This window comes from Syngnathus leptorhynchus, chromosome 21 (genome assembly GCF_054491065.1).
Source record: "Syngnathus leptorhynchus isolate UIUO chromosome 21, UIUO_Slep, whole genome shotgun sequence".
Lineage (NCBI taxonomy): Eukaryota > Metazoa > Chordata > Actinopteri > Syngnathiformes > Syngnathidae > Syngnathus > Syngnathus leptorhynchus.
Genome location: NC_141215.1, coordinates 4,731,803 through 4,748,582, shown reverse-complemented (window position 1 = coordinate 4,748,582; position 16,780 = coordinate 4,731,803). Strand labels below are relative to the sequence as shown.

General features: G+C 44.8%; 1 protein-coding gene across 6 annotated transcripts in view; it reads right to left on the bottom strand.

Annotated features, from left to right (window-relative positions):
• The window catches only part of LOC147040279 (uncharacterized), a 161,577-nt gene extending 144,808 nt beyond the window's left edge, over positions 1–16,769 (bottom strand). For all 6 annotated transcript variants that reach the window (XR_015063127.1, XM_085902280.1, XM_085902281.1 and 3 more), the window contains exons 1-5: positions 16,740–16,769; positions 16,049–16,172; positions 15,811–15,894; positions 15,567–15,602; positions 1,763–1,979 (exon numbers count right to left, since the gene is read on the bottom strand). The gene's annotated coding sequence lies outside the window, so the exon portion shown is untranslated. The remainder of the gene's footprint in view (positions 1–1,762; positions 1,980–15,566; positions 15,603–15,810; positions 15,895–16,048; positions 16,173–16,739) is intronic.
• Between the last annotated feature and the right edge of the window lie 11 nt (positions 16,770–16,780).

Below are 16,780 nucleotides of genomic sequence, written 5' to 3'. Positions count from 1 at the left end.
GGCGGGCGATCATTTCAATGTGCTCAATGTGAAATTGTGTCCAAAAAGAAAATATAGTGATGGTGTTGTTTTTGTTCAACATTTCCTTCTGGGAATTAAGAAGGAAATTCAACAGAAAGCTCCATCTAGATTAAGAAGTGACATTTTTCTCCCTACTTGCTTTTCATGCACAAATTCTCTGAAAGGAAGACTGTGGCGTTACCTTGGCCATATATCAAGACCCGACACACACATACAGGTAAGCACATTTGTGTGTTAAGTAGAGGAATGATGGATATATCTCGTTGCCCGCCTTAGCTTATCTGGAGAAGGGCCAGTATGGGTTTCATCAGGAGCTTGATGAAGTTGGAGATACAAGTAAGCCAGGCGAGCTTCGGTGGATGGCAACAGCTGCACAAAACAAGATTGGCTTGTCCGCCCGGCGAAATAAATGGCGGAGATAGTCAACGCAAAGGGAAGAGGAGGGAGGCTGGCTGCTTTCTTCTTTGATAAGGCCGCCATTATATAAAGCTAAGACGGAGCTTAATAGACTTGATGGGAAATATCGCAAACATTCTCAAGTAATTGAAAACAAAAAAGTTCGCCGTTTCGGGGAGTTTAGGATTAGGCCGAGAAATCCGGACGATTCCTAACAAACCAATCGGCGACAATTGCCGCAGTTCAAAATTACACTTGAGGGAAAAGCGCCGGTTCCCTTTTGCATTGTCAGCTCACTGTAGACTGGATTTATGATCTAGCACTGGGTTCATTTTATTTTTCTTTATCCCCTGAGTCTTTGAACCCCCGTGGCGATGGCAGAATTGGGGGACCGGATCCGGTGATTTACGACAGACCTTTACATAGCTCTTGACCAGGTGTGAAACCGAGGTTCCGGGTCCCTCTGCATATTTTTAATGCTTAACGCAACATATTCCGTCATTTTTATACAACTAACCGTGTAACCTTTTTTGTGGGTCTACTCTATATTTATAAGGGCTGTTTATCGTATGATTACTATCCATTATAAGACATTTGCTTGCAAGTAGTAACTGTTCCTGACTGAAAAAAGTACTCCGGCAATCTGAATCTAAGAGGCAAGGCAAGTTCATTCGCGGAAAAAAATGACGGTCTCAGCGCGACTTACACAACATCTCATCTTGTCACGGGGATAGAAAAGACAGGCCTTGGGAATTGGGGGCGGGGGGTGCATCCTCGACCCATAGTGGCTATCACTGTCACTCATGTCTGGCACTTCATCGTATTCTGGTGACATGCGATGATCCCCTGAGTATGCCGAGACGGGTTATTTTTTTTGGGTCGTCAGGCTACTCGTCTATTCCCAAGTGTTTGTTTCCTTCTGATCGTAACTGCACGGCTACAACTAAAGACTTTTATAAGGTCAGATAGACTTTTATAGGTCGGTAGATTATTAACATACAAAAACCCATGTGGCAGTTCCGGCAAGAAGTCTACACGAAGGGCGGTGAGAGCTTTTTTTTTCTCGTCCCGCATTCGTGAAATACAGTCGAGGTATTTTCAGATTGCAAGCGGCGTGTCGCTTTCACAAATTGCAGTAATTTGGCGGTCCTGTGATGTCCACTTCTATTTTCTTCAGAGAGTCAATTTAGCAATCTGGCAGACATTATTTGAAGTAAGAGCACTCTTTGTAGTGTCCTGCGGCTGTTTTCTGTTCTTTCTAATTGAAGTAACTTAACACTGACTGCTAGCTCACAGCTTATGAAATGTATTTTGCGGTAACTGTTGGATATGAAACTGCACTTACTTTGGAAGGTGGAGCCGCCATTGCGCTTTGGCTCCGGGCTCCTTTCCACTTTAATTACTTTTGTTCTTTGCCGTCAGTCTGATGGCTTTCCCCGTCGCTCTGCTATTAGCACATCTGCAAGCCATGTTGGTGGGTTCCGCTTGGTCGATCAAACACACACCGATGCCTCGAGCTGGAGCTCGACAGATCCGCTTGCTGTTTTTTAAACTGCACAATCCTAAACGGGGGGGAAAAAAAAAGAAAATGATATGATCATACGTTCTGGATTGTTCTGTTGCCTAGCAATATGCGTGTCACTGCAACGTTTCGAGCTAACGCAATTGTGTGTGGATCTGATCTGATGGCAACGAGGTCCTACAGCCTAAATGCCAAAGACGAGAAATAAGCGGATTCTAAAGTACTTAACTTTTACCTTAAGCAAAGCCGAACTTTAGCTTTATTGCTTTACTTGAAGCTTTATGGTGAGCCTGAAGGCAACGACTCCCGTGACACATTCCGGGTGTCTATTGAGGTTCAATAGCCTGCCGTAATGAGGGCACCAGAGGGGTTTTAAGTCTGATTTATTTTTCAGCTGGACTGGAAATCTTCCCTGCGCAGGCCGACATGCATTTGAAAGTGGTAAATTGAAAGACAACAGCAAACATGCAGTTGGCTCCATTGTTTTCAGTACACTGAATCGATAGTCAGCGCCATTCGCGTGCCTGATGGTCAAACAAACAAAACAGCATGAAGCCCGATTGATGGTTCCGCTGATATACGCTAATACACATATAAGGAAAGCATTTATCACGCTGCACTGCATTCTCTGTTTTGCCAAAGACATGATTTGAAGATGTGAGGAGCGAAAGGACGATCGGCACGACAAGCCAAAGCTAGCGTCAGCTACGGCCATTGAGCATCCCGAGCAGGTTCTTATCTGAGCTCAGCAAAAGTTGCCATCGATTGGCCCACTGATTGTACGTCCGTCAGCCTACCTGTCCAGACTGCTACCACCGTGACTGCCCCCCCTCCACTTCCCCACCCCCCGACCACCACTCAGCCCAAGGCCTCATCGATCAGCCCGGTTCTGGCTCCTATGCGCAGATCGGTCAACTTGATGCCTTTTGTGTGTGAGTGAAGTGAATCAACTATTGGGCCAATCAAGCAGGAAGTTCAGGGCCGAGAAAGCTGATTCTTGTTCATGATGAAGGATGGCAGGACAATATAAAAGATAAAGCAAGAAAAGTCCTTGAGTCCTTGATTGCCGACTTATTTCGAGATGGCCTATTTTCTAATTGCTCCACGGGGAAAATCAAAGGTGAATATCATTTCTTCCTCTCACCTAAATAATATTTATTCAGTCCATTTGTTATATTATGCGACACTTCGGACCCCAAAGCAGGAAAAGGCTTTCTGTAATAAATCAACAGTCTCCATTACAGAAATGAAAGTAACAAATTACTGTTGATGTATAAACGTCAATACAGTTACACAGTTAAAAACTAAGGCCAAAATTATTATGGCTCATTGAAAGCTGATCTGACTTTCTTGATGATGCTATGTAGATCAAGAGGACTAAGAGCCTTACCCATCAAGGCCAGAAGAGAGCAAATCCTAAAGACTGATGACAAGGTTCTGGGATAAACACCCGAGGCATGATCCAATCCGTTATGCGACTGTCAACATTCCCGTCGTTCTGTTATGATTTTGGACACAGTCGCGACGCGGCATAAATTAACCCACGCTTGTGGCAAATCTATAGATCAGCACCTCTTCAACTTGGCAGAAGGAATTTGGTATGCTATCCGAAGTAAGCTTTTCATGATTATGGTAGAGAACCATCTTGAAAAGCTCCAATAATCAAGAAAGACAATACAACTGGACCCACTCCAAATCCGGATTGCACCGCAGTGTCAAAGTCCAAGTCGTGCCAAAGCCGGCGCATTACCGGCACGCATCGCATTTATGATAGGTGAAGCGATTAACAAGCATTCACAGGCTTCCTCGCTTTCGCTTCCTGTCCTCGATGTTATTAGCCCACGCTTCTTAGATTAAAAAAAAAAAAAGATCTTGGACAGATTAGCCCCCTGGCTTGCATGCCATTATCATTAATCAGTGTGTTATTGACTGTTCTGTCCTTTCTCGTTTCAAGTTCAGGCCTCCCTTAATCCACACGTCCTGCCCAGAAGACACACGCTCGGCCGGGGCGGGGCAGCTCCGACCGCGCCCACCCTCGCAGGCAGGCGATCATCGATCGCCAGCCCCGCCGCTCCGCCAGCTGGACAAACATCAGTACGCGGAGGATATGCATCAAAACCGCCGCACGCTAATTAAAAGTTAACGCTCGTAAAAAATGTAGCGGCGCAATGCAAACAGGAAGGGATTATTGGAAGCATTCTCCACTAACGGCTAATTGTGATGAGGCCAAGGAATGAGGATTTGGCTGTTGATTACAGATTTGTACGCAGGATATTTAATTAAATCCGCACTAATGAATTCTAGTGTGGCTTTCAAGGTGCGTATTCGAATGCCAAAAAATGTCTACTGGTGTGTTAAAAGTCAAGTGTCAAAAGTACGAAGGCAGAACTTTTATTTTAGAGTTCCTGCCAAAATAAGAATATATAATCAGCTTCCAAAGGTTTCTATTTTGGCACTTCGGTCCGATTTGGGTTCTGCCATGCGTGGTCAACCTGACCCCGTACCAGGAATAAAAACATTGGCGTCTCACGAGAGAGCAAGTACTTTCCGAAGATAAGTCGTTGAACTTGCGAGCTTGCTATGCGGTTCAACCTTTCTAGCCAAAACAATATGTAAAAGGCACAGTGGAATTGCGAGGCATTTTACGAGTTCCTCCATCTAGCGGGAATTGATGTAGCCGGGCTTGTTTGCACCGCAGTACAAATCACCCTGTCAGTTCCGGCGTGCCTGTCAGAGCGGCGAGACGTCAACATGGGCAGACGGGGGCGGGGACGGACGGCGAGCGTACTGACATAGCGTGAGTCTGCGGGGATGCGAAGTCGCCTTGAGCTGGGATGCCGAAAAAAACGTGTTGTAATACGCCGTGTGTGCATCTACTCACCGCACTCCCACGGAGCTGCGAGGGAGCTTTAGGGATTGTGTTGGGAACAGATTGCGCCTGTTTGACAACAACCGCCAAATATCGGGCGATTACGCAATTCCGTGTATTTCAGGAATCACCTGATTTGGTTTAAGGTCGGTATGTCAGAATTCCTAAATTACCGTACATGGCAGGGAATGAAACGGCAGAGAACCGACAACTTGATTACCATCAGAAAGGTCCAGGTTTTTTTTCCAAGGCCTGATTACGGCTTACGGTACGATTTTAAATTTACTGATTTGAAAAGACAACTCGATGAAATGCAACGGGCAAGCGCAGCACTTGGCTCGACTCCCCACGCCAAAATGTAAGCACGTGTTCAAGGAGGGAAGAAGGCTGTCAAGCGTGACGGAGCGTTTTTGCGGCGGTATCGCGCAGGATAGCGATCGGAATTGCCGTCTCACCGTCAGGAGAGACGGCTTTGTATCACAAATGTTTTCAACCCCTCGCTTCAAACTTGTCTACCCTGAAATGATTGGAGATGGTGTTTTGACATTTTTGGGCTTTTTCTTTTTACAATGAATGTGGTATGTCCACGCAAAAAAAGGACTTTTTAGCCTGCTAAGGGATATAAGAGGAACATAAGCAGGGCAGTCACAGCTCGGAACTACTTTACATTGTTGGCAACGTTTCAAAACGTTAAATGGACGGCATAAATTGATGGCTGGGACGGGATACATTTGCATGTCTGGTATTAAATCTAATCTTCCCCGCTAACATTCCTTTGGGGGTATGAAACACTTTTGATATATGTCTCCTGGACACATTACGGCGTTGAGTGTCTGTCAGGTAAATATGAGCAAAGCCCGATCGATAATCTCCAGCAAAGAGAAGCTTAAGATCCTCCTAAATTGACTGTCAACGTCGGAATATATATCGTCTCCGTCGCCACCTCTGGGTTTAGACTCGAGCTAGCCGGTTTGATGCTTTTGGTGGGTGGGGTGTTCTCAAGTACTGCAGGCGTATTAGCATCATGTGTGCGGCTTCCCCGGCCGATGGACTGCAACTGTTTACCGTGCGTGCTTTGCTGACACATGCAGCCTGGTCAAATAGACAAAGATAATCCATGCAAATGTAACGAAGGGCGGGGGAGTCTCTCCATCAGAAGCTATTTAGCTGCCTGTGCATCGGGCCGTGTCGTGCGGCGGTGCTCATTGACACTGCTCCCCGGGAAGGGTTGGCACGGCGATACGAGGTTGATTAAAAACCTCAGGGAGTGGTTTGTTTAGCAGCGGGCTATTTGTGTGCTTTTGAGTGTACCCTGAATCCATTTGACAAAACCGTGACGATGTCGGTATGTTGACTTTTCTAAGGGCGGCTTTGTTTCAAATTTACTTTTGGCAGAGTACGAAGGGGAAGGGGATCGAAGCGGTATCCCTGCGACTCGATAGCAGCCCGGCAGGAATTTTCCCGCTACTCCAGACGGGTCACTGTGGGCCTGGTCAGCGGACTACGGTAAATTTCACCCCAAAGACCAATTTGACACTGTTCATTAAATGGGCTATGGCAGCTTTTAAGTGCTTTACAGCACCAAAATCAATCAGCACACATTTGAGGGTTGTTGTAACGAGAGTTAACGATCCCAGTATTCATCCCCGGTTACAGCTACGGTTATTGCTGTAATACCACGAAATGGATGCGTGTTGAAAATCCGCCATTTTTGGGCTAATTTAAAACAGTAAAGTGTCTCCCGCCTCCATCTCTCCATCCCCCCTCGCCCTTCTCGCCTCTCTCATCATCGTCATCAGCGGCACAACCGACTCCAAAGTCTCCTAATTTCTGTCATGCTAATTGGAGCTGACAGACACAGCTAATTACGTGCAGATAATCTGCCGCATCTGACTAATTATAATTCCCATTAGCTGCCGATAATGCTCATTAGATTAACTTTCTCCTGGAGAAATTGGAAATAATAGGCCGGGGCCAAGCAACTTTTTTTTTTTTGTTCTTCGGTAATGACGAAAAGCGGCAGAGCATGTGTTTGATAACAATTTGGCATTCCTGGTGGAAATAAACGCAACACCTGATCCAAACACTACGTGAAGCGAATGGACAACCACGGGAAGCCGAGGATGGGAAGGTGACTTACAAGCATGTTATTCCGAACAAATAATAACCTACGGAAAAACTTTTGAGACGAGTCTACCGCGTTGAAATATAGGTCAAGGATGCAAATTAAAAAATAAATAGAAGGTATTCTACTGGCATTGGATCCCAAAACCAAGGCCTTAAAACTAACAGATGGAATATTGGCTGCTCTTAAGATGAGGGGGTTGTATTTAACCATAAAGTGGCTCGTTTATTCCATAAAGGGTTTAAAAATCGAACTAAATTCTCTCTCTCTCTCTCTCTCACACACTCACACACACACACACACACACACACAAACACACACAAACATACTACTCAACAGTGTTCCTATGACAACTCATCAAATTGCCCATCGGGAGAAGTGCTGACAGCACCTCGGGGGTGTTTAAATGAAAAGCCTGTGATGAGAACTCGACAAGATTAGATGGCAGAGTGGATGTGCTCTACCTTTCACGGCGAGGGGGACAAAAAAAGGAACGCTCAGTTGGATGTATTCATCTTTTTAGCGCCTTCTCTCCCCCCCCGGGGCCGCTCGAAATCCGCAGTGACTACGACTGTATGCGTGTGTCGGCGACGGCGGCTTACCTCCACGTGTGTTCTCTTATTTGAAAGGTCCACCCGGCCAGCGCTTCTGACATTTGATTTAACGTCCACCGTGTTAGTGACTGCTAATCGGAAGCTAAGGCGCTCTTCTGTAAATTACTGGCAAAAAAAAGTCAAGGCTGACGCCATGGCAACAATGTTTTGGGAGAACAGTAGTTCGTAATGCCTGCCTTGACAATTTCATCAAACATAGCTTTTGTGTGTCTTTCAAAGAGCTTTTTTTTTTTCTCTTTTCCGAACCCCCCAAAAAAATGTCAACATTTCTAAACCGAGCGCATAATGGTGCCAAAATCAAGAGCATGTGAAATATTTAAGTGGGCAGATCTATTAATTGCTCCACGTGTGGCCAGATAGATGGGAATGACATTTGGTCGGAGGATCATCAGGCCCATTTAGGCTCTCGGCAAGGCCCTTAACTGCCGAATCGCAGACCTTTAACGACTGTGTATCTCATTGTGTCGGCTGTAACAAGCGACACGGTAACACTTGAAAGTGCAGCTGGCATTTTTATACGGCCGGGTATGAAAATGGGTTTTATGAGAGGCGCCGTGAGATGTCATCATTGGTCATTGCAAAACGGGAGGGGGGGGGGGGCTCCGAAGAGGGTGACTGAGGGAGACTAATGAGTATAATATAATATATTATTATTCGTGTGGAGGCGAAGGCCTTCACACTATTGTTATTCTACTTTATTATTAATGTGAAGGCGACTTTGCATTGGGCAACTTTCTCAATACCACTTTTATCATGATTTTTTTCCCTAACTCATCTTTATCATGATTTTATTAACGGGGCAACTTCATTTTTTATTCATTCATTTATCATCATTTATCATCATTTATCATCTCATCATTTATCATCATTTATCTATTGGATTCCAGCACTTCAATAGTAAGACACTGTTTAGCTCAGTAGGTAGAGCATCAGACTTCCAACCTCAACATCATGGGTTTGAGCCCCGCATTGAGCAACTTTCTCAATGTGCACTTTTATCATGATTTTTTTTCCCTAACTCATGTTTATCATCATTTTATTAACGGGGCAACTTCATCAATGTTTATTCATTCATTTATCATCATTTATCATCATTTATCATTTATCATCATTTATCATCATTTATCTATTGGATTCCAGCGCTTCAATAGTAGGACACTGTTTGGCTCAGTAGGTAGAGCATCAGACCTCCAACCTCAACGTCATGGGTTCGGCCCCGCATTGAGCAACTTTCTCAATATGCGCTTTTATCATGATTTTTTTTCCCTAACTCATCTTTATCATCATTTTATTAACGGGGCAACTTCATCATTGTTTATTCATTCATTTCATTTATCATCATTTATCATCATTTATCTTCATTTATCATTTATCATCATTTATCATCATTTATCATCATTTATCTATTGGATTCCAGTGCATCAATAGTAAGACACTGGCTCAGTAGGTAGAGCATCAGACTTCCAACCTCAACGTCATGGGTTTGAGCCCCGCATTGAGCAACTTTTTCAATATGCGCTTTTATCATGATTTTTTTCCCTAACTCATCTTTATCATAATTTTATTAACGGGGCAACTTCATCATTGTTTATTGATTCATTTAATTTATCATCATTTATCATCATTTATCTTTTGGATTCTAGATCACACGATTTCTCCAGAAATTGCAATTTCTAGTTATTATTATTGTTATTATAATTTTCAAGCAACTTGTGATATCTTCCCTAACAAGCGGCGTGTGGACCAAGACTTTAGCCTCCATTCATCAAAACTAAGTGTACCCGTGACCCCTTCTGCTGCGCACAGACAGACGCCGTCAACACTCAACTCGCACTCCATCATCGAGTCGGCTCTGTCTCCATTTTGTTCTTTCCAAACACGCCCTTCTGTTTGGGCCTTTTCTATTTTCTCCCGTATCCTCAAGTGAAATCCGACAGTAATTGAAGCGCGCCGTCCGGTCGATCCGTCTGCGTTCCGCCGCCCTGTTTGAATTTCTTCTCGCTTTCGACCTCTGACAAATGCCGCGGGATAACGCGGAGGAGAAATAAGAGCTCAACTGTTGGACGACGAGTGAGGTGGAAGGACTACGGTGTTGTATTTGCATGAGCAGACGGAAGGTTAATAACACAAGCCCTGTCCTGACAAAAGGAGGCGTGTGGGGAAGGTAGGAGGGATGGAAAGTGCTGATCCAGCACTTTATGCTCTTGAGAATCCATCAAAGACACGCGGGAGGAGTGTGGAAGTAATTAGAGCTGTGGCTATACGATCGCGTTCGTGTATGGCTCCGCCCACTTTCCTCCTCTTCTACCAAAATGAAAGGTGAAATGGGACAGCGATACCGAGCGCAATCGGGTTTTTTTCCGTCTTTGATATAACTATTGACTCCGATTACTGGCGAGAGTATGCAAATAAAGCAAACAAATCACATCTGGAAGGCAAAGGCAAACAAGATGGACTGTTTTACCCGACGGTGAGGGAAAGGATGAAAGCGTTTGCGGCGGCTACAGACGCGTGACAGGGATGCACGTTTTTGTGGCGTGGGAGCAGGCATCAAACCTCGCTCTCGCTCGCTGTTGCTTTTCCGTGAGGAGACCAAATTACTTTCTGACAATAAAGCGCGTGTGAGCTGAAGTCGCTTGAAAAAAAAAAAGACAAGAATACAAAGACAAACTGTGTTATCGGCATGACACCTTGTCGACGCAAAGCATAGCGCGAGGGCCTTTCTTGTTGTTGTTGTTTTTTGGGGGTTTTTTTAGGCAGAAAAGTGCGATTCACAATGAATTGATTATCAGCAGGCAAGGGACGAATAGCATAATGATGCTCCCTATTTTGGGACTGTTGTGGGGGGGGAGTTTCCCCCACTTGCTATTCCTAGACGTATCCTTGGATCATACCAACCTAGATATGTAAGCAGCGGGAATAGAAAGGAGCCCATTGTTCTGTCAAATCAGTAACAACATAATCATATAGTATGCCATAAACTGTAGTATTTATGGTTTAGTAACTCAGTCACAAAATGGGAGTGAATGAATTGAGGTTTAGGTTCAGCAACAGTTGGATTTTTTTTTTCTGAAACGTCATAAGCTTTTATAGGTCAAACTCAAAAACAAAACAAAACAAAAAAATCTAAAAAATCTGATCTGCTAGAAAGAAAATTTAAATCTATTTTTCTTCTACCAAGCGAAGGTGATAAATTAAGAAGCTATCGAAAGGCTGCCGACTATAAATAGAGGAGATCCATGGCAACCGGAGATTTGTTGTTTTGCTGTCAGACGCCGGCGAGAAGTTAAATAACGGCGAAAGATTGCCGAGGGGCCGAATCAAAGCAAATGACGTGTTTTCTATCACTTTGGGCCCGGGCGGGAAAGCACGCGAAATAGCCTCGCCTCGCCAATCGGCCGTCCTCCCGGGAGCTTCCAAACGGGGATGAGGAGCCGATTGGGAACGAGAGGTTTTACTTTCACGTCGGATCACAGGTGGCGTCTTGAGCGCCTAACTGTTTTCACTTTATTCTTCCCCGCTGCTCCGCCCCTCGCCTGTCTCTTCCCATCTCTTAGCGGCGTACTGCTGTCACGACAAAAATCTACTCTGGTGAAAACACAAACAAACAACAACAACAAAAAAACACAGAAAATACCCTTTTCCTTTTCTTCTTGCACAGGTGGTCCTGATCCAAAGTAGTCGTGAATTACGCGGCAATGAAACGAATATGGAATTCATACTGGGGCCGCCCTTGAGGGTTTGATCCAATTTCCATCAAATTCACCTTGTTGATTTAACTCATTTTCCAGGCAAACAAGCGGCAAAGCAACGGCTGCTTTTTCTGTGCTGACCTTCAACGGACCTTTCCTCTCTCATTCCCAACAACGGTGGCGTCACGTGCCCGGAGCGCAACCAGGGTGATACATACATCAGACTTTAATTGATTTCACTTTTGTGAGATAAAAATCGTCGGGAGCGGTTTTGGCAGAAATGTTTGTAAGCGCTTTCACGGGCGCCGGTCATTACTTTGCGGCCGTGCCGGGTGATACATCAAGTGAGCGCGGGTACGGATGACTGTGCTCAAGGACTTGGAGATAATGTAGCAGGATTGTACACAAAAAGGTAATTCTTAACTTCATTAAACGAATGGGGGGGGGGAATTATCACTTCCTGTCAATTTATCACATGATGATGCGCTAACGACACGAAGACCCCCGTTGATGTTGTTTGTGAGAAATGCTCAGTGCAAAAAGAGAAAAAGATTCCGTTGTCACAGCTCCGAGGTGTCAAACGCAATATTTTTTTATTTATTTGAAATTACAAAGTGAATAATAAAACCGTGGCTGGCAGGGGAATAGCTTTCACAAGTCGATTGTGGCGTTTCTTACCACGCAGCAGCTGCGTCGTTTGGTTTTGCAAATGAAAAGATGTGGCAAAAGTTCAAACTAGCATTCAGCCCCGTACTGAAAAGTTTTAAGAAATATCTATATTTAACATTTTTTTTCTCTCATTGGAGTTTTTAAATGCTTTTAATTTAAATGATTTATTATTATCTATATAAAAAAGGTGCTCTGTAAATAAAATTGCCTTTTGTTTGCTGGGCAGGTGTGTTTGTATTTGAGCAGACGGACGATGATATGAAAAGCAATAAAAGGGGAATCAGGGATTGGAGGGGGGACTAAAATGGAGCAATGCTCATTTTGGAGAACCCCGACACTTCGTGCCAACAGATCCTCAGAATGTTAAGCGGATATAGAAAGACGACAAATTGGTAGCCTTTAAAGAGCGCTTCGTCCGATCATACGACCGTTGCGAGCGGGAACATTTCAACACGTGAAATCAAACGCAAAATTCCGTCTGGCTGTCTCATTAGCGCCGAGTCGCTCGGTCCTTTCGTGTCGCGGCAAGATCCGAGCCGGAACCAATTTTAACGAAACGGCGATGAGACACCGACAAGTCATTCATATTGCACCTTTTGACATTAAGTTAAAAACTCCGGTACTGATACTTGTACCAAAATGTGAATTTCCTTACTGATGCGGTTTCCGAGGACTTTTAAGTAAGAGAAGCCCTGAGGCAGGCCTGCACACACACTATGCAGAGGAAATTGGGGGCGACGTTAATGGGTAAACACGGCAAAGTAAATAAAGTCCGTTAAAAAGCTGGCGTGTCTCATTTGGCCGCTCTCTTTGCCGGAGTTAAGCGGGACACGGGATGGCGGGGACCGCGGGTAATTATTCCCACACTTGGAGGTCAGCCTTGATATCTCCGCTTTGCTCGCTCCGGGAAGACACGAGAGGATGCTAGAAGCGTCTAATTTTAGTCCGGCGCCAAGTTGAAGCTTGCAGGTGCGCAACGTGGCCCTGAATCTGACAAGGGGCTGAGTTATGTTTTGGGTCAAGTTCAGGGCGCTTTGTCGGTGCGAGGCTGCCGGGGGCGAGAGACTTTCGAAAGTTGCAAACTCCGAGTTGGTGGAGGAAGAAGAGGTGTGGAAATATCTCTTGTATGGGATCGCATCAATTGGCGTAGCTAATAAAGTGCTGGGTGATGACACGGTACATAGCTCAAGGTATACCTCGCCTGTTCCGTTATGTGTGTATGCGGCGTCCTCGCACTCACGGACACAAACAAGATATAAAACCATTGTTTCCCCTCTCGGGCGGAATAGGAATCTATCTTGCATTTGCTTCCCTCGCCGCGAGGGAGAGATAAGGCGGGATGCGGCGCTAATGTCAGCCCCTCCACCAGATGAATAACCCGGGACGGCGGCGGGCTCTCGGCTTGTTTTAAAGGATGTTACCGCCGCGGATCTGTGACGGACGAGTCCGATATCATATGAGGTTGTTAAAGGCGGGCGCTTTAGGAATTGACGGCGGGACCGGTGAAGGGGAAACGACGTCTTTACCGTGTGCACGTGAGACATACTGGCATGGGTTGGACTGTCATTAAATCTTTTGATTATTCAGATTTTGGTTGACGAAAGAACAAGATGAAGGACGGAGACGCAAACAAGGCGAAGCAGCATTTGGCTGTTGTGCTGCGGCTGCCCCGAGCTGAGACACACGCCGCGAAACCCGCCTGTACGTTCTCTGAAAAAAGCGAACACGCGATTCAAGTCGCTTCACGTCAAGGCGAGCCGGCTTCTTTGCACAAATCCTCTCCTACACTTCCCCTGGAAAAACACAAGCGGGGGGCCAAGCACAATCATTCAGCGACACAGATCCGCGCATGATCTCGCTACAATGCTGCGAGCCGGGCTCGCGCGGGAGCGGCTCCAGAGAAGAGGTAATTCTGTTTCTATTTGTTCGACAGAGAAAGGGAGGGGAAAAGATAGGAGCCGCCGGCGGGGGCGACGGGAGGAATGGGGAGCGAGGGGGGGTGGGGGGCGTAAATCTAACATAGGGGCCTGTGGCAGAGCCCCCAGGATCAAATCCAATTCTGGCAAGATACACATTAAGCCCCGTCAATCACAACAGTGTCCTTGGGATGCGGCAGAATGGTGATGAGAGCGGAGGATGGCTGGCGGGGAGTCTCTCTTTTTTTTCCGCGAGAGTCGGGATGCGGCCGTGTTTCGGCGTGTTCGAACTCGGCTTAGTGCCACAAACAAGTGCTACGACTTAAATGTAGATTTTCTTTTGGAACATGTCAAGGCAAATCCCGCCCCCACACCAGGCTCACAAAGTCATTAGCTTTATTTGTTTACTTTCCTGACCGCCAATTACCTCTATTAATTATTTTCACATCAAAAAAGGCCACATGTACTCACCCCCCGCCCCTCCCCTACTTATTACCCAAGGAGCAACGCTTACGCAACCATCCGCGGCAAATCTCCAACCCCAAACCATAAGCGCATATTTGTGCAAACAAAATAAGCATTCCGATTGTTTGATAGCTGAAATGAGCCGCTAATCGGCCTAGACCAAGTCGGTTACAGATTAGCAGTAAATAAATGACACCCCAGGGGGCCATCGGCTGTACTCTCGCCCCCCCTTCTGAGATTTCATCAACTGCTTTCATCTCCCCCATTAGTAGGCCAGCTTCTGATCAATGAGCGCTGATCAATGAAAAAAAATTTACCCGGCGACTTGATTGGCATCCGGAATCTCCTTCCACGTGCACCTTTTTAGCTTTTCCCGTTTGGTGTAAAAGACACAATAATCAGGTCGACACGATCTCCGCAGAAGGCGTGCGACTGTGAGGCAGGGGGGGGGGGTAAATTTACATAAATTGCATTTCAATTCTTTTGAAGTTGTTTGTTTTGCTCACCTTGGAAATGCACTATTTCTACTTCTCCTCTGTGGTAAGACGTATGCGCACCCCATAAATATTTATCTACCCAGGGCCTGTGCTATTCTGGCCCAGTGTTTTGAACATAGCCACTGGAGATTGGACCTATCAGGGACTCGCAGTGAGAGAGAGAGAGAGGGAGACAAAAAAATAAAAAAAAATCGAGGAAAGGCGCTGGAAGCGAGCGGCGTAGGATAATATTTTTTGTGCATGTTCCAAAATGGAAAGTGGATGGTTTTGCGTGATGTTTAATGCAGAAGGAGCAGGCCAAGTTTCAGAGTGCGTTTACTTCACGAGTCACCCCACACGCCGCCAACTTTCAGGCACAAACGCGCCTCGGCAGTACTTTTTTTTTTTTTTGCAAGGTTAGAGACTTTAGCTTCCACTTTGAATTAAAAAGTCAAGACATTTTTGCGTGAACAAACAGGCAACGCCGAGAACTGGCAGGAAGTATATTAAAAGGGTTTACTTTTAATGAATAAATAAATCAGCTCTCTCTTTGAACAGTTTCGTTTAGGGTGGGAACAAAATGGCAGCCATTACACGACTTTCCCTCCCTAAAATCCACTCTTAGTGATTAGCAGGTGCAGATTAAAGCATTAAAGATTAGCAGATTAAAATAAAATCTTATTTTATATATTTGTAATTAATTGGCCTGTTTTGTATTTTTTTTCTCCTATAAATCTTTATATCGGTCGGACCATAATAACAATACATAATAAAACAACATAATAAAAATGTGATCCTTACCTTCCCAATAGTGTCCATCCAAACCACTCTTTATCTCTGCGAACATAAAATGATCTGATTATTATTTGATTCTTGTTAGCCTGTCAACAAAATAAATATCATATATGCATGTTAAAATACACACACACAAGATAAACACCAAGAAACAAACAAACAAAAAAAATCAACACAGAGAAAGCCAAATAAATATAATAAATGAAAACAATAATTTGGTGCCCATGTGGATTTTAAGGTGGGAACATACCTGTGTGGGAGCTTTTTTTCCTCTTGGACTCACACACACAGGTGACACTTGGGAGCAGGACGGCAGGCGGACGCAAGGACTGTCCTGTCACACACAGATCCATACGTTAGTTCGTTTGACTTTTTTAAGAAAGGAAAAAGAAGAAAGGGAGGTAGAAAAAAAGCGAGGGATGATAGAAGAAGAAATCGGGGGAGAAGGAAGCTTGGGTAGGAAGGAAATGCATCAAGTGTTTACGTACTTTTACCCCACTTATTTTTGTTTTGTTTTGAGGTGAGCTCTGCAGACTTTCTGGATGTTTTGGGGACCTGGACGTGCAACCAAATGAAGCCAACCTCGACTCCAGCCAAAGTCACTTGATGACCCTGAGAGAGAGAGATTGATATTCACGCTCAACTCTGTTTCCTATTCACTTGACTGTGGTGTTTACCTGCCTCCACAATTAGTCTCAGGTGAAGACAGACAGAAAGGATAGACGTTGCTATGAGTGTGTATGTGGACATGGCTTGATTAGAGGAAGCTGTTTATAAAGATGGGAGATGTCTTTCAAACATCTTCAAGGTGGCTCCCTTATAACTGAAGGGCCATTACTCGCTTGTTTAATCCCCATGATGCTACTTTCCCCTCATCCAAGTGCCTCTGGCTCAAAATAACAAACGCCGGGTTGGCTTGAATTGGAAATAAAATGCGTGTTTCATCATGTTTTAACTCGCATTTGCATCTTGGACGTGACTTGAATGTAAAAAAAAAACAAAGTTTAAAAATGTGAATACGATTTGAGTGTTTAAACAAATGCCAAATTTGACAAGACCGAAAGCACCAACGTTCGAAAAATAGTTTTAGCATACGCGCGTATGTTTTCACTAACGAGTACAGTGGAAATATGAATATAAATAAGTTTTATTTGCATCAATTTAGCAATTTCATCTTACCTGTTTGACGTCATATGAGCTGATTAACAGTCCCAATCAGG